The sequence below is a fragment of the Magallana gigas genome, chromosome 3, assembly GCF_963853765.1.
Source record: "Magallana gigas chromosome 3, xbMagGiga1.1, whole genome shotgun sequence".
In the NCBI taxonomy this organism is placed as follows: Eukaryota; Metazoa; Mollusca; class Bivalvia; order Ostreida; family Ostreidae; genus Magallana; species Magallana gigas.
This window is the reverse complement of record NC_088855.1, coordinates 20,758,376-20,784,158: the sequence shown is the minus strand read 5'-3', so window position 1 is coordinate 20,784,158 and position 25,783 is coordinate 20,758,376. Positions and strand designations below refer to the sequence as shown.

Below are 25,783 nucleotides of genomic sequence, written 5' to 3'. Positions count from 1 at the left end.
ATAAAGAATGATTTTTTTATCCTAGTAAAAACAAAAACTGAAAAAAAATACATGCAAACACCTTTTGGTTGAAATTAAAAACCAAAACACTGAATTGTGTATCTGTATGTTGTCTACTTGCGAATCAATTCTCATTGAAATCGGACCAAAAGTGTTTAAAAGTTAACACAATCACCATTAACTTGAAAGAAAAATGTAAAACCTTTGTTACATCTGCTTATCTTACTATGGTGGTGGGCCCGGAAGATGGGGACCGAAAGATTGCTTATTTTAAACAATTTCAATCTGTCTCTCAAATTCTCAATTAATTTTTAACCGGGTTTTCCAACGGAAAAATCCGGTTATTAAAATGGTGAAAATGGCGGGCGGGCGGCTGCCAAAAGGGTACCCTCATTGTACGGATAACTCCTCCTACAGTTTTCAAGATAGGAAGTTGTTCTTTTGCAGATCAATTGTACATATATCAGAGGTGTGCATATTGCTAGGATTTTGATTTCCGATAATTTATCGAAAAAATACCAGCTTTTGAACTTAGTCATTTTTTGGCTAAATATTGCATATAGGGTACCCTCATTGTACGGATAACTCCTCCTACAGTTCTCAAGATAGGAAGTTATTCTTTTGCAGATCATTGAACATATATCAGAGGTGTGCATATTGCTAGGATTTTGATTTCTGATAATTTATCGAAAAAATACCAGCTTTTGAACTTAGTCATTTTTTGGTAAAATATTGCATATAGGGTACCCTCATTGTACGGATAACTCCTCCTACAGTTTTCAAGATAGGAAGTTGTTCTTTTGCAGATCAATTGTACATATATCAGAGGTGTGCATATTGCTAGGATTTTGATTTCCGATAATTTATCGAAAAAATACCAGCTTTTGAACTTAGTCATTTTTGGCAAAATATTGCATATAGGGTACCCTCATTGTACGGATAACTTCTCCTACAGTTCTCAAGATAGGAAGTTGTTCTTTTGCAGATCAATTGCACATATATCAGAGGTGTGCATATTGCTAGGATTTTGATTTCCGATAATTTATGAAAAAAATACTAGCTTTTGAACTTAGTCATTTTTTGGCAAAATGTTGCATATAAATGTAGGGTACTCCATTTCACTGGATAAGGGTTGACATGGATTATGGATACAGTTTACATAAAAGAAAACCCGGTTTGCTGTCACATTGACAGCTTTTCACTTGTTATTTCTTTCTTTGACATTTCTGAACATTTTTTTTGCAGAATGTCTGAAAAAGTTTCACATAGAAATCATTGAGTATTGCCAAACAATAGGTGATGATGGGGTTGACAAGTGCCTAGGTGATTTTGTAATGAACTTTTTATTGGGGTCGGTTGTGGTGTGTACTGCCTTGGTGCAACTGAAGTTTCAATAGGTGATGATGAGGTTGACAAGCACCTAGGTGATTTTGTAATGATATATTTCTTTAGGGTAGTTGATTGCCAGTACTGTCTTGGAGCAACTAAAGTATGAATGGGTGATGGCGATCGAGGTTGATAATTGCCAAGATGATTTGGTAATGATCTGTTTCTTTGGGGTTGTTGATGGCCTGTACTGTCTTGGTGCAACTGAAGTTTCAGTAGGTAATGATGATAAGCGAAGTGACTATTAATCAAGTTCAAGATTAACACATTTAATTTCACCATATAAACCACATTTTTGATTAAGAAAAAGAAATTATTGCTTGAAAAAATGAAGAAGAATTAAATGCCCTGGTTTCTGAGAGTTTTTATGCAAAATTTGTAATTTTAAACTGCTAGCATTATTAACATTAGGTGCTTTAAGAGTAATATAATGCATGAGTCTTCATCTAAAAAACCAAAAGGAATAAAACTTTTCTTATAATGATTATTTAAGATTCTCTTATCAGTAACATACCGTAATCCGGTGAATATAATACGCACTTTTTTCCCAGCATTTTTTACCGTGAGAAAGGGGTGCGTATTATACCTCCCTATAGGATTTGGACATATTTTTTCCCTAGCTGAAGCACAGGGTATCATACTGCCGTATTACCTATGCTGTTCACAGACAGGACCGATACCCCGCTATACATGGCAACATTACTTCATTATCACATATATATTGTTATTTAACCCTTAGGAAATCATTGTTATAGCATGTAATTAAAGAAAATGTATACTTTAAGTCTGTTAATAAATAAACTGTTTCAAAATGGCCTTTAAAAATTAATTTGAACTGCTTATTCTTTATCTCCGTGTACGCCGCCATTACAGCTGTTATTAATAGAATGCGGACTTGGATGGCCACGTGCTATTTGTAACCGATCTTTGAAAACAGCTTACACATCATTTGGCTCACTTTTAACCATTTTCATGTAATGCTAATTAGTTTATTGCAAATAATTATGAATATAAATAATTCTATAACCTATTCCGTCAATTGAAGCCATTGAAACAGTACTAGTTGTGCTCCCCCAGTGTTAACGCTTGACGCCTTGGGTATCTCAGACACCCCCCTTAGGCTATGTGTACTATACACAACACAACTATTTGTGCATATATTTTATTTTGTTCCAGGCCTCTAATTGATCACTTTGATCAGAGTCATTTAAGAATTTAATAAGGTCCGTTATCTCCATACCTGTACATCGTCCCTTTTTCACTTCACAGGGTTTGTAATGACTAAACAATTATATAACGCTTGTTAAAAGTAGTTAATTTTATTTACGGTAGAATATTTAATACTAGGTCCATTTAAAACATTGATTATGAATTAAAGATATTACCTTGATGTATTAGTTACAATATATCCGTATCTAAGAAAATATTGTGTTTTTCTTATTTCCGGTAGCGTATTCCCGCGATGAAGTTGAGCGTGCATACAAAGTATAACTGCTTTGTTGATACTCAGGATTACCGTTTGGTCAATTTTTTTGATGCGTATTATACACCCCAACAAGCTTTTTTTCACCATTTTCAGGCCCAAAGTGGGGGGTGCGTATTGTACACTACTGCGTATTATATTCACCGGATTACGGTAATTGTCAGAACTGGTCACATGTGTTACAGGTATGACATATAATACCATATAAAAGTCGTATGAAACATTAAAAGGTGAAGTAAACCATGCAAGCTCTGGCACAAATACTGTATCATGGCTTTGAATTTTGCTGAGCTGTTCTTCAAATATAGACGCAGAAGTACTAAGCAATGATAATAAAGTTACATGTATTTAGATGTTCGTTTCATAATAAGAAAACATGACACCATTTAACTTGCAACATAACTATTTGGTTATAAGAAGTGTTAATTGTTTGAGTTTAATCATCAGTTATGATGTGAATATGTTATCTCTATGTGTCACCATTTTTCAATTTTTTAGTTTATTAATGGCTGTTCAATTAACAGAGTGAACAATGAAACACAATATTGATATGGTATAGATTTAGCAATATAAGTGTGTTGTAATTATGATGTTGGATCTTGATTTAAAGAGCTGGGATCCAATATAACTTTAATAGTTGTATTGTTATTAGATATTAAAACCATTTTTGTGTCAATATTAAATGTAGATGTATATGAATAAATTTTAACATGCTGTTGTGATATCAATATACCAGTAGATAAGTTTTTAGAGAAATACTAAAAGAAAAAGAGAAAAGAAAGCCTTTCTAACAAAATAAAAGAAAATTAGACAGAAAAGAACAAACACAAAAAAAGAAAAAAAAAGAAAAGAAAAAAAAATCAGAAACCAAAAAAAATGGAATACAGAAAAAAAAATGGTTGGATGATGAACTTGACAGTTTGAGAGAGCGACAAACATTTTGCTGAGATATTCAATTGTTTTGTACGAATGTTTTAGTATGTACATTTTTTTCTAGAGGCAAATTCAATTTGTAAAATTTATACTTTTGTTTTCATTGCAATTTCTGTAAATTATTTGACAAAGAAGTGGATGCGAGTTCAGTCTGCCTCATATTTAAGCAACTTTTTTCTGAATATATATGAGGACTAGCTGTTGTTGTATAAGAGTATATTGTATTTTGAAACAAAATCTCCAAATTTTCATGTTTATAAATAAAACTTTTTTAAAAGTCTAAAAGTAAATTAATGACCAAAGAATATTTTAAAAAAATTGATTTGTAAATTACAATGTATACTACGATTATTTCTGTATTAAAAAATATAATTACTGTGGTTTCATCAATATTCGTTGAATACCAATTTTCGTGGATTTCGTTGTTAAGTTGATCCACGAAATTAAATGTTCATCGAACTGCAATTTCTTTTAACATTTTGTATTAATAGGGTCATTGGCCACGAATTTACCTATCCTTGAAACTTCATCCACGAAAATTGATACCCTTGAATATTGATGAAACCACAGTATTGATATACATGAAAAGGGACAATTACTTCCTGCTTGTTGAAATATGTATTTAAGGATTTTTTTAAGGCTACAAAACAATTTTAAATGAGAAAATGATATATTTTATGTCTTGCTTTATATGTTTTATTGAAATAACCCTTTGCTGTTTCAATGGGATAAATAAAGCTTGTGTAAAAAATGGAAACCAAAAACTGCATTGTGCACAAGCTGCTTTCTTTTGTAGTAAAATAATGCTCTTGTTTTACTGGGAGAGAAAGTAAACTGTATAATTTAGTTTATTTTGTGATGTATTTGAATGAAGAACTTGATCATATGTCAGATATTATTACTTGGAGAGAGTGTAAAATGTCTGTAACATAGTTATTTTTTTACATCGGTTAAATACAGAGGTCTGCTTTATTTGATTGATTTGATTGATTTTTTAATCAACTTTAAGATTAATTCAGCAATTTTTTAGTAATGGTTATTATCCAAACTTGATAACTTTACACACTACTGAAATGCATCAAATAATTTCAAAGAACAATTACAAAATAAAGTTTAAAAAATTAACTTATCTGTAAAAGACATTATTTTTTATTTGTTAAATCTCAGTGGGAAATAAATATCAAGTTTGGAGTTTGAATTTCTGACATAGCTTTTTTTTAGTATTTAAAATAGAAGATAATTAAATTGCTTTCAAATTAAGTGTGTCTTCTGTACCTGGTTATTTAAGTTGACACTAAACATTGCAAAACTAAAATAATGGAGACAAAAAGAAAAGGAGAGAAACTTGGAAAAATACTGGGAAAAAGATCTTGCAAATATTTGTTTAAGTGCCCGAACTGGCCAAAGATAAAGATACGAATTGCTTGTAATTGATGTGTAATTAATGAACAAGTGTTAAAGAACTTTGATCTGCAAAAGAATTGTGGTTCACATTGAAACATTGAGGGAATACCACACTGTCTTGTTATTCAAGTGATGGAATATCCATTTAATAAATATGATTTTCAATAAGGTGTCTTGTGTATGCACCTTTTGTGACAAATTCTGGAAAATTAAATCAACTTGTGCAAGGAATCAGTTTTCATATGCTTCAAGGAATAAACAAGGAACGGACAATAAAACCAGTATCTGATATGATTTATCAGATTTGATGGACTCTGATGTTATGGATAAGTGAATAAAAAATTACAGTCCACATTCAAAACCGAGGAAAGTCCACATCTAGTATCCTACATTCATATGAGGGAGACCCAACAACCTACTGGTATTGGAATTAATGTTTTTCTGTGTGTATCTAAGTTTCTTTTGACCTATTATTTTTCTTGTTTTTTTTCCTGCACCAAATTTTTCAAAAACCAAATATTTTTAAAACAATTCGACGGATTTTCACGAACATTTTACACATAGAAGTCAGTACCTAAAGCTATGCATACGCATCTTTTCGAATATGACGTCACTTTCATTCGTCAACGTCGTTCAATTTACTTTTTTCAAAATTCATGTTGTCCAGCAAATATTTAGATCATGGTTGAAGATAGAAACTTCAAATTTTCAGCGATGATAGATCTAACTTTGGAAGGATGCCATTAGGCTAAATGATTAACGTCCGTCACTTATGGAAAGACAAACAATCGATTTTTTTCAACTTTTTTCTTTTTTGATATTTTTCTGTACGGTTGATAGTGACCCTTTCACTGATTCAGAATATGTAATTTGTTTTAAAATCAATCAACGCATTCTCGAGATACTAGCATCAAGGTTTTGAAGCGAGAGTCCGAATAGCTCAGTCGTTAGAGGCGTTGACATGTGCCCAGGCGACCCGTGTTCAAGCCCCGAGTGCCAATTTTTTTTTACCGATTTGTATGACATTTTCAGATCTCACTAACGATGTTCTGAACCTTAACGGAATTTTTTTTTTGGTTGATGACATCATTTCTGTTTTTGAGATATTGACATTTTAAGGAATTTTAGGGGGTTGGTTTGTCCAAGAGTGTTCTCATGAATTCTCATGAATTACTTACGATATCGATTTCAAAAAACAAAAGATTTGTTAATTTGCACTGGGCGAGGTTTAAAATCAGCCGAAAATAATTCACTTTGTCCCAGAAGCCTTTCCAGTCGTGAAATAAAACTATGTCCTATAATTAGAACCATGTTGCGTTTTTCCATCTCCTCGCAGGGGTCTCGTGCACACGAGCTGCACCTCGAATATTGATAATGTTATAAGGCTGGAGAATCTTAGTACATAGACAGAAAAAAACAGTAATTATGTATCGAATGTTACACATAAACACTTCTTCCTTCCAACGTCATTTTCTCGTGTATGCAGTCAACTAGTTGAACAAAAACGAAGAGTAGCCTAGTCCATGGCGTCAATCCCTTTTGAATATTTTCTCAGACAGTACCTGCATTAATCGCATGCCAAATTATTACACGTCTGAAAACGATTTCCACCCGAGAACACTTGGAATATGACTATAAAGTCAAATGACTAATAGAATATTTGAAAACTACGCAGAGTTTTTTGCCGTGTTTACATGAGGGACGCTAACAATGTAATAAGATACCTATATATAAATATATATATATATATATATATATATATATATATATATATATATATATAATCCAGTGTCTTTTTCTGTGATAACACTATGTATCGATTTTGTACTATTTAACTCATAATACAACTGACGCAAAATCGAGGCGCCAGCAGGATTTGTTTATTTATATTTAAATATTTAATCGTACAATGGCCTAAAATTATATAAATATAAGTAATAAGGAATCATTCTTTAAATATAATGAGGTGATAATTTCTGTCGGGGCGTGATCAAATCTATCATAAAGCCCTTCGGGCTTTATTGGATTTGATCACGCCCCGACCAAAATTATCACCTCATAATACTCAAAGAATGATTCCTTATTCCTTTTATATATATATATATATATATATATATATATATATATATATATATATATATATATATATATATATATATATAATTGACCAATCAGAAATCAAAGAAACATCGAATGTATTGGGACTCACCAAGGGTTACACACTACATGAGATAACATACAGGGAAAAACAAAAAATGAGTTTACATAAAAACAGTCATTAAAATTACTTTCATATATTTTTTTTTGTTATTTACAAAGAAGGGGTTGATCACTTGTATAACAAGATCGTATATCTTAACCTTGTCAGAGTGATTTCCTTGGCTGCCATGGTACATTTAAAAAAGATAGCACTACCTATTGGAGGAGTCGCATAACATGAACATCTTTGCTCCAAATTTATTGGTTTATCCGGCATGTTTACTCGGAATAAAAAGTTACCTCCCCATGCATTCCTTCATCCATGGCAATATTTTCACCAGGAGAGTAAAGTTCCTTAAACTTTTGGTGAAATACACTCTTCGTTATTTGAAGATTGGATCATATCTATCTTGTCTACGGGGCACTTGATTGTCATTGTTATTCAGGTGAAACAATGACGTGATCAACATGAAATATTGTTTTTGGTCATTGTGTTTCCAAAGAATAGAGTTCTAAGTATTACATATTTGCTCCAATAATCCTGAATGTCTTGATGTTGTACAAGTACTATTCCTATCACAATTATATGCAACAAATATATACCTTTATTGTAAATTATATCGTTAATTTTTGCAACAATTATAACTTTGATAGCCGACACCTTCAAAGGATTTAGTGGTGGCCCATTAATCTTTGTCCTGTGGATTGTCTTTCTTTCTTTCTCCTCAGTTCTAGGCCTGAAGAGGAAGACAATTCCTTGGGAATGAAAACTAATTCAAGTAGGTCAGCCATTGGTTTTGGTGCCTCAGGAGCTTCTTCAGTCAGTGACTTTGCTAAGTCAGTCTAAAAGTCATGGCTGTCAAAGTTACTTCTCACCGAACCTCTTGTATATGAGGTACACGTTAACATTGCGCAGGTTTAACAGGTTTAGAATAATTTCTTTTACCATTTGGTGGTCTTCCAAAGGCACAAATCGTACGGGTTGATCTGGACAGATAGGTCAACACCTCCCATCTTTGACACATAGTCCACAATACAGGCTGGGTTTGCTACAAACTCATTGTTGTTTCTGTCTCTCTTGTTCATAACTGCCATGGTGGCCTCGTGAATGGTGGATAACATGTGGACACCCCGCTTCGTTGTACTTACTGCTGACAGCTGGGAATCCTCGTTCTTCCTGAAGATGTGACGTTTGAAGGTTCTGTTTCATCTTCATGGGTTCTGGTACAGGCATTCCTGTTTTTCCTCAATGTACCACAGACATACGTGTTGTGGACTCTCAACTCCTCAGATAACTCCGGAAACCTATAGTAGATATCCATGTTCACATGATGTCCCTTGTCAAGTACTGTGGTTTCATCAATGTTCATTGAACACCAATTTTCTAGAATTTTGTTCAGATGATCCACGAAATTAAATGTTCATTGAAGGGCAATTTCTGCTTACATTTTGTATTAATTTGATCACAGGCCACGAATTTACGTATCTTTGAAATTGTGAATTACACTAAATCCCCGAAAATTGATGCCAACAAATATAAATGAAACCACAGTAGTTCATATCTCGTAAGAAGTCCAACCATATTTTTAATTGTAACATTTTTTTCTTCACCAATTCCAATAGCTTCAGCGTACTGGATACAGGGTGCTCTTCCTGTGTAGAAGTATAATCCAAGACAGTAGTCGGACTTGGCCTCACAAACTTGGTACAACTTTATCCCGAACTTGGTAGGCTTTGCTGGATGTAGATACGGAATCTCAGGTCAAGTGTCCTTTTCATGCAAAAGTAGCCTCATCAAAACTAGGTCTTGATCAGAAAAATAAACATCACTAAAGGCTGTCATAATGTTTTGCATGAAAGGCCTGCCCTTGTATTAGGCATCAAAACCATCTTGTCTTCAGGGAATTTGTGATTCCTGATTTGCTATCGTGTTTTGTTTTCAAAGCGAGGCTTGAGGAAGCCTTGGGTAAACCGAACATGAAAAACGTCATGTGTAGCATACCAGTCCTCTGAAAATTCGTTAAGAGTCGTGAGATAAAGTCCCTGGATTTACCAGGATTGTCATGAAAGTTCCCTCTTATTTGAGGAAAGATAATTGATGAATAAGAGGGACGGTTTTTGCAGTGGGACGTTCCAAGACTTTTAGGGATGAAACAAGCATTGAATTTTTCCCTATTTAGTCCTTCAAAAGTCCCTCTTACTACTTCATTCAGAAACGAGAGAAAGTGTGTTTATTCTGGATATATCTTGGAAAGTCCCAATAAGCAGGCATTATTAGCAGCAGGTTTTTGCAGGATTTTATAATTTTTTTTATACAAATCCTGCTTTTAACTTTGGTTAGGACTCCTGTTAATTCCCATTTTATCCTACAAACTTGTTGCTGTCAACGAACCTACTGTAATATGCAAATAACACATTGTACCTTTTATGTAAAAAAAATTAATAAAATGATAGACAAAAGCAAGATTTATTACACAGAAAGGTTTTTTTTTCCAGATTACAACAGTTCCAATTAACTTTGTAAACAAGTTGTAATTTGCTTATCAATTTGCTCTACTGGGCTTAAAATGGGAAATGGCTCCTTCTATACAACTTCAAGCGATCCCTCATCTTATTTCTGATTTCTTTCATAGTCATTGTTGGAAATTTTTCTTGCACAATGGCTGTAAAGATTGCATATAGAAATCATTGATTAGCTGCCAAACACTAAATCTTAAATTGGTGTGTGGCATATTTCGGTGTTGAAAGTTCCCATTCTTTGCACACTAAAAAAAGACAATAATAAAGAATCATGAAACAATTTATTCTGTGTCCAAATGTCTTTTTCTCAACAACTTCAATCTATCTCTCATGATATTGTGAACAGCTGTTATTGTTACATCTGGGTAAACTTCTACTACTAGACTTGTAAAGTTAGAAAGTGATAAAAATCTTAAAGTCGGTTGCATATTCATTTAAGCTTCAATGTAAAAATATAAATGACATGTAAAAAGCTTTTTATAAAAAAAAAATTGTGAAATTACCTTCAAACAAGGATTTTTTCCCTTCATTTAGTCCTTTCCTTTGGCTTTTTTGTGCTGACTCCCATGACACTTGATGTTACTAGTTCGTCAATAGAAAACAGCTTCAGCAGCAGATAGTTTATGCCCTCACTGCAATTCCTCTTTAGTTTTAATTTGGCCTTCAGTTCATCCTGTATTAATGATGAAGAATAATAAGTTGATTTTGTTGGTAATTTAAAATATTCACAATAAATTAAATAGTACTAACATTTTTTTGATATACACAAGAAATTATTGATAAAACATTACTTCACCAACACACAAACACATTAACTTGGTTGCATAAATGCATCCAGAAATTCTTGACCAACAGTTGCAATGGGTAATATTTCACAATGTAGAGAAAATCTTGTTCTGGTGAAGAGCAAACTTAAAGTCCCGATATTTCCTGACAAAATCGTATGCCCGATGTCAGGATATCTCAGGATTTGACACTGGCCAGGATAAAAATAATTGAAGAACAGGAAATGTCAAGATATCTCAGGAAAGACCCAGGATATCTTGACTTTTCCTGGCCCACCAGAATTTACTTCTGCAAGGGCAATGCAACAGAACTGATAACTAAGGGACATTTACTCCATCTGCCAATTACATTATTGATAAATTGGTAGTGTTTCATATCAGATTACGGTGACAAACTTTGAGACGTGATAGTTACGTACAGTGCTGGTGCAAGCTATGAAAGTTGATAATGGATTTATATGAATTTTAACTTTTGCTAGACCAAGCCAACTTCATATAATATATTTGTTAATGTAATCAAAGGTACCTTTTTGAATATTGTCAATATCTGACGCATCATTTGAGGCCATGGTTCGTTTATAAGTATCCAAGTTTAACACATCATTTTGGACATCAGCTGTCTGCATGAAAACAGATTGATAGGGTGATTATAAAACTACTTCAAAAAACCAACAGTGCATAAATTCAGTTACAAGACTGCAATGTTTGAACTATTAGTTTTCTAGTCAAAATCACACGCACTTTCAAAAAAAATAGTCTAGGCATCTCTAAGAAATCGCACGGACAAGGATAAAAGAATAAGAAAAGGAAAAAAAAATTCTAAAGTAGCAGTACGCTTTATGAACCTTTGAAAGTTGTGTTTGGGATCCTTTTTAGAATTACAGGAATTCATCATGACAGTGAAGGCCGACTGTGTTGTAGAAGTGGTTTTCCTACTATCTGGGTTGGTCAAACGAACATCTTTGTCTCTGTTTATAGTAAAGGTTACATATTTCAATGTTCTGTCAAATTCCTTTACGATTCTGATGGGTTCTTCCATATCTGGCTTAAAAGTTGCCGTTCCCGTTAATTTATCGGAAACACATGTAGTAATAGTGTCAGTTTTGTGGAACGGGAAGTTTTCTCCTTCAAAAACGTCATGCAGCACGTCGTTCCATGTTTCTTGATCCTCATACTCATACAGGTGATTTTTGCACAAGTTTTTTATTTCATTACCACATTTTGCAATTACTGAAGAACACAAGGTAAACGTCCCACCACCCTTAACTCTTTTGTCTCCTCGGGTAGACGACATTTCATAGCAGATCACCTAAATATTCGTATCGTTTCTTGACTTTTAATAGAATCCGATGAAAAATTAGAAACTTCCGGTCACCATAAAATGATCATCGGCACCGGAAACAATCCGGAAATATAAAAAAATGTTGCAAAAAAACGGAATAAAAACTTTTGAGTCGGCGGGATTTCTCTGAGTCGGTCGGGCGAGGGGAAACAAACCATATTTTTATTTTGGCCTGGCGTTTTGTCGTGTAATTGGTTAAACTTTGCATAAACGATTGTGCTTTTTGGAATTATTCCTTTATTTTTTTATAACATATATATGTTAATGTGTTAATCAGCCAATCTCATCTTTTAAAATGAAAACAAGAATAAAATAATTAACTTTATTTTCATATATTAGTATCGATCTTCAACAACAAACAATAAATAGTGCTCGTATGAAAAGTTTCAAGCGAAGAAAAGGCGGACATTATAGACTGAATCCGTCTGAATTAAGCAATATAAAAGCACAATGAAGCTTAAATGGAAAACAAGCGAAATTCAGATGGATTCTGAATGGAATTCAGGCAGGAAAGTAGACAGATTATGTAAATTAGTCGGCTTTAGAATTCCGCCTTTAAAAACCGCTTAAAAATTCCTTCTAATGCATAGGCAGAATATTAGACGGAATTTGAGCGGACTATACCCGAAATCAGTCTAAAGATTCCAGTTAAACATTCCACCTAAATATTCTGCCAGTAAATTTGCAAATCTACAGAGAAAATGATCAACTAAATTTGTTCACAATAATACATGACTTATTAATTATACATATTGATCAATCATCTATTCATACAATTTAAAAGTTAATGAGTATGTCAGATTGAAGTCTTAAGCAGATTACAGAAAATTGTCCCCTAGATTTCATGTAAAACTATTTTTCTCCCTCTTTCTCTCATTGCTTACTCCTCTCTCTCTCTCTCTCTCTCTCTCTCTCTCTCTCTCTCTCTCTCAGCTTTTTGATGTCTTGGTTTTCATCTTCTTCCTTTCATATGACTCTTAATTGCTCCGTCACTGCATCATTCACATCTTTCTCAGCAAAACTTCCTTGTCCCCCATTTTGCTGACACCAAACAGCTACATATTCTGAAAAATAAATTGATTATTACTCTAATTTGTTTATTTTTTTCAAAAATATGTTTTGTTTCTGTTCTACAGCTCATTTGACCATTATCAATATAATACTATTGAATCATTAAATTTACTAAATAATGCTGCTGATGTCAATACCTTTCAAGATGGTCATTTTGGAAACATCTATGACTGGTCTTGTGTCCCCTTCTTTAGATTTAAGCCCCTGGCCCCTGCTGGATGCTAATTAGGTGAATATAGCTGGGAGCAGTTTTGCTATCATGGTAAAAGCCATTTTTGATGGATACCCTTTCTTTGCTGCTTCCTTGGCTTTTCTTAGTGCTTCTCTTCTGACACTCAAGCTATGGCTTGCAAGTAGCTGTCATCTACAATTTATGCCAAATTTTTATTATAGAAAAATACTATCATGTTATTAAGAGAGAATGGAGAAGTTAAACTTCAAAATTTTATTTTTTTATTGTTAAGAATAACTTTTGTAAAGTGTTGAACTTACATGGCCGTGTGAAGCTTCTGGTGTGGTACAGTGCTTTCTTGGGGATCTTCTAGGGGTAGCTGGCAGGGTTGTTTGGGGTGACATTGTGGTAAATGATGTGGTGCTAGGTGGTGATGCCATGGTTGTGTTTTGTAATGGCTGTGTGACTGTTCTGGAGTGGAACAGACTGAATTTGTAATGATGGTATATTTGTGTTTTGCAATGGCTGTGTGTTTGTATTTTGTGGTGGAGTGTTGTTGGTTTGCAAAAAACTTTGGGGATTTGACATGAGTGTGGCATCCTGCAATGATGTGAAATTTTGAAACTGTGTATGGCATGTTGAAATTTGCTTTGTTGGTGTTTTGAGTGTAAGTGCTGGTGCATCTAGTGACATGTTTGAAGTTTGTTCTGGTGTGTAAGTGCCATGAGTGGACCATGGAGTTGGTTGGGTGAAGTTTGAGTACGGAGTCCATCCCGATGTTTGTGATGTCAACGTAGGCAGTTCCTTGGTGAGAATGTTATATGGTTTGTCTGCCATCTGAATAGGTACAAAACAGTTAGTACTGTAAATATATATATGCATTTAATAATTGAAAGTGGGTAAAATCTAAGAATTCACTGTAAATTACCTGGTAGTTGCTGACTGTCTGTCCAGACTGCTCCTTCGCCTGTTCCACAATGCAGGGATACCCTTATCAAAATGAAATTCATTTGAATATACCATTTAAAAAGCATTTCTTTTCTGGCCATTTTAAAACCATTCAGGAGCCATTTCTTCCCCCAGTTTGTTAAAAGATTTTTCAAGTGGAAGGATTACCATTTAAAAACCATTTTTCATTTCATTTCCATTCAAATCCTCAGTAAATGTCCATTCAAACTCCATTTTTGGCATTATTACATGCAAATGAACCATTCAAAAACCATTTATGCAAATGAGAAAAAAACTGTATTGAAAATGGTTTTTATTTTAACCATTTAATATCCATTTAAAAAACATTTTAACAGCAATGAAATTATATATGAGAGTTAATGTTGGATCCTCTCCACAGAATTTTTAGTCTATATATATACATGTATTGTTGCAAGGGCACACAGACAGTCGTGCAGTTACTTGGATATCACTAGTTTGGGTTTTTTCTGTCCCTTAAATCTCAAGTTTCCTATTTTGTTCTTTATGATTGTTGTACTCATTTTCGCTGTTACATTTTCCATGTTCATTTTTAAACACCACGCAAACAGGTACTCTAAAATTAAACATAAATTTAAAATTAATTATGTAATATGAAGCAAAAACATACAATACAGAATTTCTTCTTAAATTACGTGTTCCTTAGCATGACATAAACATTCAGAAAGAGATTGACAATGGTATGAAAAGAATAAGTAAAGTTCATCAGAATTTACAAGTGTGTCTCTCAAGGATAAAGGTATAAGAAAGAATACTAACCGTTTATGGCCTCGATCTTGTGGGTATTTAGGCCTTTGACACCCTTTGAGAACTTCAATTCATCTGGATGGAACACAAGATCCAAAATTTTATTCAATAGAAATGCTGGAGGGTTTTTTGCCATAAGTGCTACTTATAGTTTATCAATTTATAACTACATGTAAGTCTGCATGTAACAATTTGTTAAATAGATAAAATATCATTTTAACATCCGTGTATCAAGAACAAATTTCGAGGAGGAAGGGGATTGATTGATTATTATGTTGCCAGGGTAGTCCCAATGCCAATTTAAAAAGGGGAAACATTATGTTATACACCAATTAAAAAAATTCTGTTTTCTCAAAGTTCACCCCCCCCCCCCCCTTGATCCGCGCAGGTATTCGATTTATATATAGCGGAACATTTCAACCTGAGCTGGGATGAATCACTGCTTTGACTTGTTTTACTTCCATAAAATAAGACCTAGATAAGTAACTCCCACATCAATCATAATCAAAGTGTGATTTTAATAATTGATCTCGTAATAATGGTAATATGTTGCCATTCCGGTGTTTTACATCTTTACATAACTAAGGTAAACAGGAAATACGATAACGTTATATGATGCGCGCGCATTGGTAAATTCAAAAATTTAGGGGGAAAGAGGTCATCTTGAAAATAAAATGTTTCATTTTAAATTATATACTAAAATATTTCTAAAGAAACAATATATATCTTAAACTTACTGCTAGATGAGAACACTTTGGCGTGCTCCAGATAATCCTGTAGGCCTATACATGTATGTCCACCATGCCATCTTCATAACAGGGCCGGGTGGATGTCAAAGAAACGGGATATATCGTCTACAAAGAACACAATTCTCTGCCTTGGTAGCAATTGAACGGTTTTTTCTGCATCATTCAAAAACACCAGAAAATGTTGATCTCCTCTTTGAAATAAATCGACCGTTATTGTTCCTTGGTCATTGTACAAGTGCTGCCGTGCAAGTAACAGACGTGTCTTCAGTGGAAAGTTTTAGAGATAACGCTACCCCCTGCCGGGATGACTGAACCAGAGAGGAAACTTAAATGACCAACACCAGTCATAATGACCTTTGAATGGCTTACTTCTTGCATTCAGATTCTGGAAGCATACTGCCAGTATCATGATGTACGACTCCAACTTTTCTCCACTCAATATTCGGCCTCATTAAATGGAAAATTGACCATTTCTGTTGGCTAAGGGTAGACATTAACTTTTAAATTCACTTGCCCTTTGGGCAAGTGAACTCAAATTTTGACATGCCCGAATCTTAAACTTGGTTGCCCGAATTCAGTAAGAAGAAAAACACACTGTAAATCAATTTTATTAGTAGTAGTAATATGCCAATAATGTTATTCTACAGCACATAGGCAAGTGGATCTTGATAATCAGATTGTCATTCATGATATCATAATTTTCATTGTTTTCTAATTCTGAGGAACAGCTTGGGGGTCGTGTGCCAGCATGAAATTCAGCAGGGCATCCTCCCCATCTTCGTCATTATCATGATCTTCCACAAACTGTGGCCCCCTCTGTCTCTGTCCAGTGTGGTACCACAGGTGAATTGCCCTTTCTGCCTTGTAGTCATCCATTGAGGGACCCTCTATTGACACTGTCATCAGGTGATTCATCATCTGGCTAGTGAGTCTGGACCTCCAGTCTGACTTAATCCTTATGACACAAGAGAAACCCCTCTCACACACTGCACTTGACACTGAAATAACCAGAATTATTTCAATGAGCATAAGGAGGTTTTTAACCTGTCATTGTTGCCCTGAACAGACTGCAGATTTAAAGGTATAAAATGTCAGCTCGACGCCTTTGTGGCCTTTCCGGCCTTTCAAATTGATAAAAATTATAATTTAGCGGATTTTATTGGTTAAGGGATATTACCGATAGGTGGCATTAGTATTAGGGGCCTAGGGGGATATCTCTTTTGCTGGTCAAAAGTCAAAACAGTGGGCTAATTTGATTGGTCAATTAACTCTTTAACTGCAAGATACTCTCTATTAATAGCCTGCTGCTGATAAGAACTTGGGCTGCCTGTTAGCATCAGTATACAAACTCACTACCAGAGATAATTTACTGCTGTGGCGGAATGAAGACACAAATGACCAGTAGACTGATTTATTACCTATTATCTCATTATCTGTTCATAATTATTGAACAAATGTAGAACAAAAAATGTAAAGGAGAAGTTAATCTTTACAGTGATGTAATTATTTTTTTACAAAGCAGTATCAAGTAACAAACATATGTAGCATCAATTATGAAGTAATGCAAATTTTCACAGAACAGTCACTGATTTCTAAACAGTTTTTACGTTTTTATGTGCCATTTTTCAAAACAGTTATTGTCAATGCACAGTAAAACTTTACACTGTTTACACTTGATTCACACTTCGTATATCTTCTTTTCTGAAGCACACTTCACATTTTCCCCTTTTGCCATTTTTCATGGGCCAGTTGGCTACTCCCATTTGGTCAATCTATTTTTATCTAATTGTGATTTTTATATTATTTCTATTAAAAACCCATTATTAAATATGACACCAACAAACATTCTTACGATTCATGCAGAAAAAATAATATGATAAAAAAAAATGATTCACTACCTACCTAACCTAATTTTTTCATCAGTGTTACCCTAAACACATACCCTTGCGAAAATAAACCAGGATATCACAAGATTTCCTGAGAACTTCTCAAGAATTCTTGGTGAGAAATCCCAGGAAATCTCAGGATAATCCTGGTTCCTGACCCCAGGAATTGTCAGGATGGTATTGGAACAAAGATTTCTCAGGATTTCTCTGGACATCCTGGTACACCAAAATATCCTGAGATATCTTGAGAAATCCTGGGATCACAGAATTCCTGTCATTGTCCTGACCTCAGGAATACTGCACTGTAGTGTAAAAATCTTGAAATTTCTTGAAATTTCCCGAGTTCACAATCCTGTTATAATCCCAGCCTCATGCAGGAATTTCACTTTGAAATGTAAAAATCATGATATATCTTGGGAATTCCTGAGATCACAATTGCAAACATTATCCTGACGTCAGGCATATTTCATTGAATTATAAAATGCATTTCGGTGTTGAAAGTTCCCATTCTTTGCACACTAAAAAAACACAATAATAAAGAATCATGAAGCAATTTATTCTGTGACCAAATGTCTTCTCCACAACAACTTCAATCTATCTCTCATTATTTTGTGAACAGTTGTTATTGTTACATCTGGATGTACTTCTGCTACTAGACCTGTAAAATTAGAAAGTTATAAATAATCTTAAAGTCGGTTGCATATTCATTTAAGCTCCAATGTAAAAATATAAATGACATGTAAATAGCTTTTATAAGAAAAATTGTGAAATTACTTTCAATCAAGGATCTTTTTTCTTCATTTAGTCCTTTCCTTTGGCTTTTTTGTGCTGACTCCCATGACACTTGATGTTACTAGTTCGTCAATAGAGAACAGCTTCAGCAGCAGATAGTTTATGCCCTCACTACAATTCCTCTTTAGTTTTAAGTTGGACTTCAGTTCATCCTGTATTAATGATGAAGAATAATAAGTTGATTTTGTTTGTAATTTAAAATATTCACAATAAATTAAGAAATTAATTAACGATAAAACATTACTTCACTAACACACAAACACATTAACTTGGTTGCATAAATGCATCCAGAAATTCTTGACCAACAATTGCAGTGGGTAATATTTCACAATATTAAGTACTGTGGAATCATTTAATTTTGTGGGGGGCCAATTTTGTGGATTGTGTTTTTTTTTTGCTAATTTGTGGAGATGTTATTTCGTGGATGTGTCAGTTTTCAGTTTCAGTATGATAACAAAATCTTTTATAATTTAGTTTTCATTGAGGATGTTAATTTGTAGGTGAGGGCTACCCACAAATACCATGAACATTTAGCCACCACAAATTCAAATGATTCCACACTACTCACAATATAAATTTAAATGCATAAAACAGGAATTTAGAGTTTACGTGATTACATTATCAATAATAATTATCTAAATTTTCACACAACCCATCTTTTGAAAAAGACAAATAGATGTAAGGAAAAAGAAATACCAAGTTCATTCCATATTGACTGGAGTTCTCTTCCTCAGCTTTGCTTTTACTTAGTTTCTGAGGGTAAAAAACTTTAATCTATTATCTTAGCTAATATGCATCAACACAGCTTAATGATCCAGCACAAGATTATTTTTTACAAAACATTGCTAACATTCATTGAGAAAATCAATGTCATTTCTAGTTGGTTCACAATACCTTTTTACTGATGCTCTTTTGAAGAGTTTCAAAGGCCTGCTTTAAATAGGCTATCCTTGTCTGATGTTCCCTTACTAGGGAACAACAGCTGTGACATTTGGTGCCACACTCAGCACCCTCTGGGTAGAGGGTGTTAAAGGCGCTTCTCATGAAGTTGGATGTCGAGGTATTTTCATAAAGGGGCATGGGTCTTATCAGGTAAGCCTCCTGCAGACTGCCTGTTGAAGTTTATAATAATTGTAACACTAATGATCATGATGGTTGAGTATGGGTAATGCAAATTGCCAAATACTATAAACCAGCTAAAATTTGTGTGAGAGACACTAAAATTGATATCAAAGTTTAAATTATCTGCCAGACAAAATGTGACCCCCACTTGTCAGTAAGGCTGACGAGAAGTGAGTGCTTGACCAGAACTAAATGGTTAACTTGTACCAGAGATGTTTATATCAAACTCAAGAGTAGTTAGCTAGTAGATAAAATACTTCTCATAAATTTTAAAATTGAACATAGACAACACAAAACTACCCAACGAGCCTGTACTTATAATAAAGAATGATTTTTTTTTATCCTAGTAAAAACAAAAACTGAAAAAAATACATGCAAACACCTTTTGGTTGAAATTAAAAACCAAAACACTGAAATGTGTATCTGTATGTTGTCTACTTGCGAATCAATTCTCATTGAAATCGGACCAAAAGTGTTTAAAAGTTAACACAATCACAATTAACTTAAAAAAAAATGTAAAACCTTGTTATATCTGCTTATCTTACTCTGGTGGTGGGCCCGGAAGATGGGGACCATAAGATTGCTTATTTTAAACAATTTAAATCTGTCTCTCAAATTCTCAATTAATTTTTATTTCTTTCTTTGACATTTCTGAACATTTTTCTTGGAGAATGGCTGAATAAGGAGCACATATAAATCATTGAGTATTGCCAAACAATAGGTGATGATGGGGTTGACAAGTGCCTAGGTGATTTCGTAATGATATATTTCTTTAGGGTCGTTGATTGCCAGTACTGTTTTGGAGCAACTAAAGTCTGAATGGGTGATGGCGAGGTTGATAATTGCCAAGATGATTTGGTAATGATCTGTTTCTTTGGGGTTGTTGATGGCCTGTACTGTCTTGGTGCAACTGAAGTTTCAATAGGTAATGATGATAAGCGAAGTGACTATAAATCAAGTTCAAGATTAACACATTTAATTTCACCATATAAACCACATTTTTGATTAAGAAAAAGAAATTATTGCTTGAAAAAATTAAGAAGAATTAAATGCCCTGGTTTCTGAGATTTTTAATGCAAAATTTGTAATTTTAAACTGCTAGCATTATTAACATTAGGTGCTTTAAGTGTAATATAATGCATGAGTCTTCATCTAAAATGCCAAAAGGAATAAAACTTTTCTTATAATGATTATTTAAGATTCTCTTATCAGTAACATAATTGTCAGACCTGGTCACATGTGTTACAGGTATGACATATAATAACATTAAAGTCGTATGAAACATTAAAAGGTCAAGTAAACTGTGCAGGCTCTGGCACAAATATCATGCCTTTGAATTTCGCTGAGCTGTTCTTCAAATATAGACGCAGAAGTACTTAGCAATGATAATAAAGTTACAGGTATTTAGATGTTCGATTCATAATAAGAAAACATGACACCATTTAACTTGCAACATAACTATTTGGTTATAAGAAATGTTAATTGTTTGAGTTTAATTATCAGTTATGATGGAAATATGTTATCTCTATGTGTCACCATTTTTCAATTTTTTAGTTTATAAATGGCTGTTCAATTAACAGAGTGAACATTGAAACACAATATTGATATGGTGTATATTACCAATATATGTTGTAATTATGGTGTTGGATCTTGATTAAGAGAGCTGGCATCTATTATAGCTTAAGCAGTTGTATTGTTATTAAATATCAAAACCATTTTGGTGTCAATATTTAATGAAGATGTATTTGAGTAAGTTTGAACATGCTGTTGTATGTGATATCAATATACCAGTGGATAATTTAAGTTTTGAGAGAAATATTAAAAGAAAAACAGAAAAAAGCCTCTCTAAGAAAATAAAAGAAAATTAGACAGAGAAGAAAAGACACAAAAAAGAAAAGAAAAAAAAAACACCTAAAATAAAATCAGAAACCAAAAAAAAAAAAGGGAATACAGAAAAAAAATGGTTGGATGATGAACCTGAAAGTTTGAGAGAGCGGCATACATTTTGCTGATAGATATTCAATTGTTTTGTACGAATGTTTTAATATGTACAATTTTTTCTAGAGGCAAATTCAAATTGTAAAATTTATACTTTTGTTTTCACTGCAATTTCTCTAAATTATTTGACAAAGAAGTAAATGTGAGTTCAGTCTCCTTCATATTTAAGCAAAGTGCTGTAATGTAATTTTTTCTTCTTAATACTATATATGAGGACTGTTGTTGTATCAGAGTATTTTATATTTTGAAACAAAATCTCTAAATTTTCATGTTTATAAGTAAAACTTTTTTAAAAGTCTAAAAGTGAATTAATGACAAAAGAATATTTAAAAAAAAATTGATATATACTATGAATATTTCTGTATTAAAAAATATAATTATTGATATACATGAAAAGAGACAATCAATTCCTGCATGTTGAAATGTGTATTTAAGGATTTTTAAGACTACAAACAATTTTAAATGTGAAAATGATATATTTTATGTCTTGCTTTATATATTTTATTGAAATAATCCTTTTCTGTTTCAATGGGATAAATAAAGCTGGTGTAAAATATGGAAACAAAAAACTGCTTTATGCACAAGCTGCTTTCTTTTGTAGTAAAATAATGCTCTTGTTTTACTGGGAGAGAAAGTAATCTGTGTATAATTAAGTTTATTTTGTGATGTGTATGAATAAAGAACTTGATAATATGTCAGATATTATTACTTGGAGAGAGTGTAAAATGTCTGTAACATAGTTAGTTTTTTACATCGGTTAAATACAGAGGTCTGCTTTATTTGATTGAACTCAATTTTTTAACCAACTTTAAAATTAAATCACCAATTTGTTAGTAATGGTTATTATCCAAACTTGATAACTTTACACACTGCTGAACTGCATCAACTAATTTCAAAGAACAATTACAAAATAAAGTTAAAAGAAATAACTGTAAAAGACATTGTTTTTTATTTGTTAAATCTCAGTGGAAAATGAATATCAAGTTTGGAGTTCGAATTCTGACTGCTTTTTTTTTTTTAAATTTAAAATAGAAGATAATTAAATTGCTTTCAAATTAAGTGTGTCCTCTGTACATGGTTATTTAAGTTGACACTAAACATTGCAAAACTAAAATAATGGAGACAAAAAGAAAAGAGAGACACTTGGAAAAATACTAGGAAAAAGATCTTCCAGTTGTTTTTTTAAGTGCCTGAACTGGCCAAGGATAAGGGTACGAATTGCTAGTAATTGATCTGTTATTAATGAACTAGTGACAAAGGTCTCTGATCTGGAAAAGAATTGTGGTTCACATTGAAATATTGAAGGAAGAACACACTGTCTTTTGTGTATTTACGTGATGGAAAATCCAGTTACTAATTATGATTTTCAATAAGGTGTGTTGTGTATGCACCTTCTGTGACAAATTCTGGAAAACTAAATCAACTTGTGCAAGGAATCAGTTTCCATGTGCTTCAAAGAATAAACTAGGAACGGACAATAAAACCAGTATCTGGTATGATTTATCAGAGTTAATGGATTCTGATGTTATAGATAAGAGAATAAGAGATAGCAGTTCACATTCAAAACAGAGGAAAGACCACATCTAGTATCCTACATTCATGCGACGGAGATCCAACAACCTACCGGTATTGGAATTGATGTTGTTCCGTGTGTATCCAGCATTGTAACAACAACAACTGATGTGTGAAAAATGCTGGGTTTTTTTTTTACTTTGTTTTACTGATAAATTTATAATGAAGGCCTCAGCCTTAAAAAAATTGGGCTCTATCAATGTGAATTAGATATCAAATTTAGAATTTTTCTTTTTCGTTCTCTGGCTTATTTAGAGTTTTTTTTCAATCATGATTGGCTCCAATGAGCTTGGAATATGATGTCCCTTTCAATTCAGTTTTCGATAGTTGTAATAGTTATTTTACACATTAAGACTTTAGTTATTAAGAAATAATGGATGGGGCCACGCAATTTTTTTTATCACAAAGTGGTCTTAGAATTATATAAGTTTGAAAATTGTTACTCGCATATTTGTTGTAAAAGGTATATAAAAACAGCATCATGATATTATCTAGGTCGAGTTCGATATTGGGTACGATCGAGCAATTTTCGACAGAGTTATGGCCCTTGGACTTAGAAAAATTCTAATTTTTTGCAGTTTCCGCTCATTTTCTTAGCAGAGGATGAACATATTGAAATGAAATTTGGTATACAGGTTTATCATGATAATATCTAGGTCAAGTTTGATTTTGGGTACAATCGAGCAATTTTCGACAGAGTTATGGCCCTTGGACTTAGAAAAATTCTAATTTTTTGCAGTTTCCGCTCATTTTCTTAGCAGAGGATGAACATATTGAAATGAAATTTGGTATACAGGTTTATCATGATAATATCTAGGTCAAGTTTGATATTGGGTACAATCGAGCAATTTTCGACAGAGTTATGGCCCTTGGACTTAGAAAATTTTTAATTTTTTGCAGTTTCCGCTCATTTTCTTAGCAGAGGATGAACATATTGAAATGAAACTTGGGAATATTGCAATATTGATAATGTAATAAGGATGGAGAACATTGGAAGAATAAAACAGTAATTATGTATCAAATGTTGCACATAAACACTTCTTCCTTCCAACATCATTTTTCGTGTATGCAGTTAACTAGTTGGAAAAAATAACAAAAGTAGCCTAGTCCATGACGTCAACCCCTATGAATATTTTCTCGGACAGTTCTTGCATTTATTTGCATGCAAAATTATTACCTTCCTGGATTAATCCATGTCCGAAAACGATTTCCACACGGGTACACTTGGACTATGAGTAAAATGTCAAATAACTAATACAATATTTAAAAACTACGCGGAGGTTTTTGCGGTGTTAACATGAGGAACGCTAACAATGTAATAAGATACTGTAATATTATTGACCAATCAGAAATCAGAGAAACATCGAATGCATTTGGGCTCACCAAGGGTTACACACTACATGAGGTAACATACAGGATATAACAAAAAAATGAGTTTACATAAAAACGGTCATTAATATATCTTTCATATAATTTTTTTGTCCTTTAACAAGATGGGGTTAATCAATTGGATGAAAAGATCGCATATCTTCCCCTTGTCAGAGTGATTTTCTTGACTGCCATTTTACATTTCAAATAGAGAGTAGTACCCGTTGGTGGATTCGCATAACATGAACAGTTTTGCTCCAAATTTTTTTGGTTTGTCTGACATATGTACTCGGAATTAAAGGTTACCTCCCCATGCTATCATTCCTTCATCAATGGCAATATTTTCACCAGGGGAGTAAAGTTCCTAAAACTTTTGGTGAAAGCGATCAATACATACACTCTGCATTCTTTGAAGATTGGATCATATCTATCTTGTCCACGGGGCACTTGATTGTCATTGTTATTCAGGTGAAACAATGACGTGATCAACATGAAATTTTGTTTTTTGTCATTGTGTTTCCAAAGAGTAGAGTTCTTAGCATTACAAATTTGCTCCAATAATTCAGAATGTCTTGATGTTGTAAAAGTACTATTCCTATCACGATAGCTATGAAGCGTGTCATGTCATCAAGATCAACATCAACCCTTTTCCGGAAACAAGATTGTTGCGTCAGGTTTCTTCCTTGCGGCAAGTTAAAAAAGTCTGCAGCCTATTTGTTTGTTTCTTGAACTCAAACATCCTTAAATAAATTATTCTATATAATATAGTGTATACTCTTTCTTTTACCCATAGGGATGAGTATGTTGGCAACAGTGATCACCTGCCTATTACAAACACAAAATGAACCTTTCCAAGCTTATTCAATGCATCACTCTTATTAATAAAGAAGCAACTGAATGACTCGGGTTACGTAAAAAGTAAAGAATTATTTCTCTGCAACTGCTGTTTGAGCCACTTTAAGGATTGAGTGTCTGGCTACTAGCTTCCTCGAATTAGTGGTCTTATTTGTTATGGTCGTATGAACTCAGCTTTTGTCATATTTATTCAACTGTTTTGCATGAATGGTAGCGTAAAGTATTTTGTAAAAAACATAAACATTCAAATTTACTCATACAATACATCCCTTTCTTGAAAGAGCAAATTTAGTCATAAGACTTAAATGTTGCACACTGAGATAAATTATATGCAACAAATATATACCTTTATTGTAAATTATATCATTAATTTTTTGCAACACTTATAACTTCATTCAAAATTTTAAAATTA

At 33.2% G+C, this 25,783-nt stretch overlaps 2 long non-coding RNA genes across 2 annotated transcripts; both read right to left on the bottom strand.

Moving 5' to 3' along the window:
- Nucleotides 1-12,562: 12,562 nt before the first annotated feature.
- Nucleotides 12,563-14,188, bottom strand: LOC109620443 (uncharacterized). The gene is made up of 3 exons (XR_002201136.3): nt 13,616-14,188; nt 13,261-13,487; nt 12,563-13,116 (listed from the first exon to the last, which is right to left on the bottom strand). It is a non-coding gene; the product is annotated as an uncharacterized lncRNA (long non-coding RNA).
- A 3,966-nt stretch (nt 14,189-18,154) lies between these two features.
- Nucleotides 18,155-20,987, bottom strand: LOC105342223 (uncharacterized). The gene is made up of 4 exons (XR_002201138.3): nt 19,351-20,987; nt 19,153-19,209; nt 18,439-18,608; nt 18,155-18,322 (listed from the first exon to the last, which is right to left on the bottom strand). It is a non-coding gene; the product is annotated as an uncharacterized lncRNA (long non-coding RNA).
- Between the last annotated feature and the right edge of the window lie 4,796 nt (nt 20,988-25,783).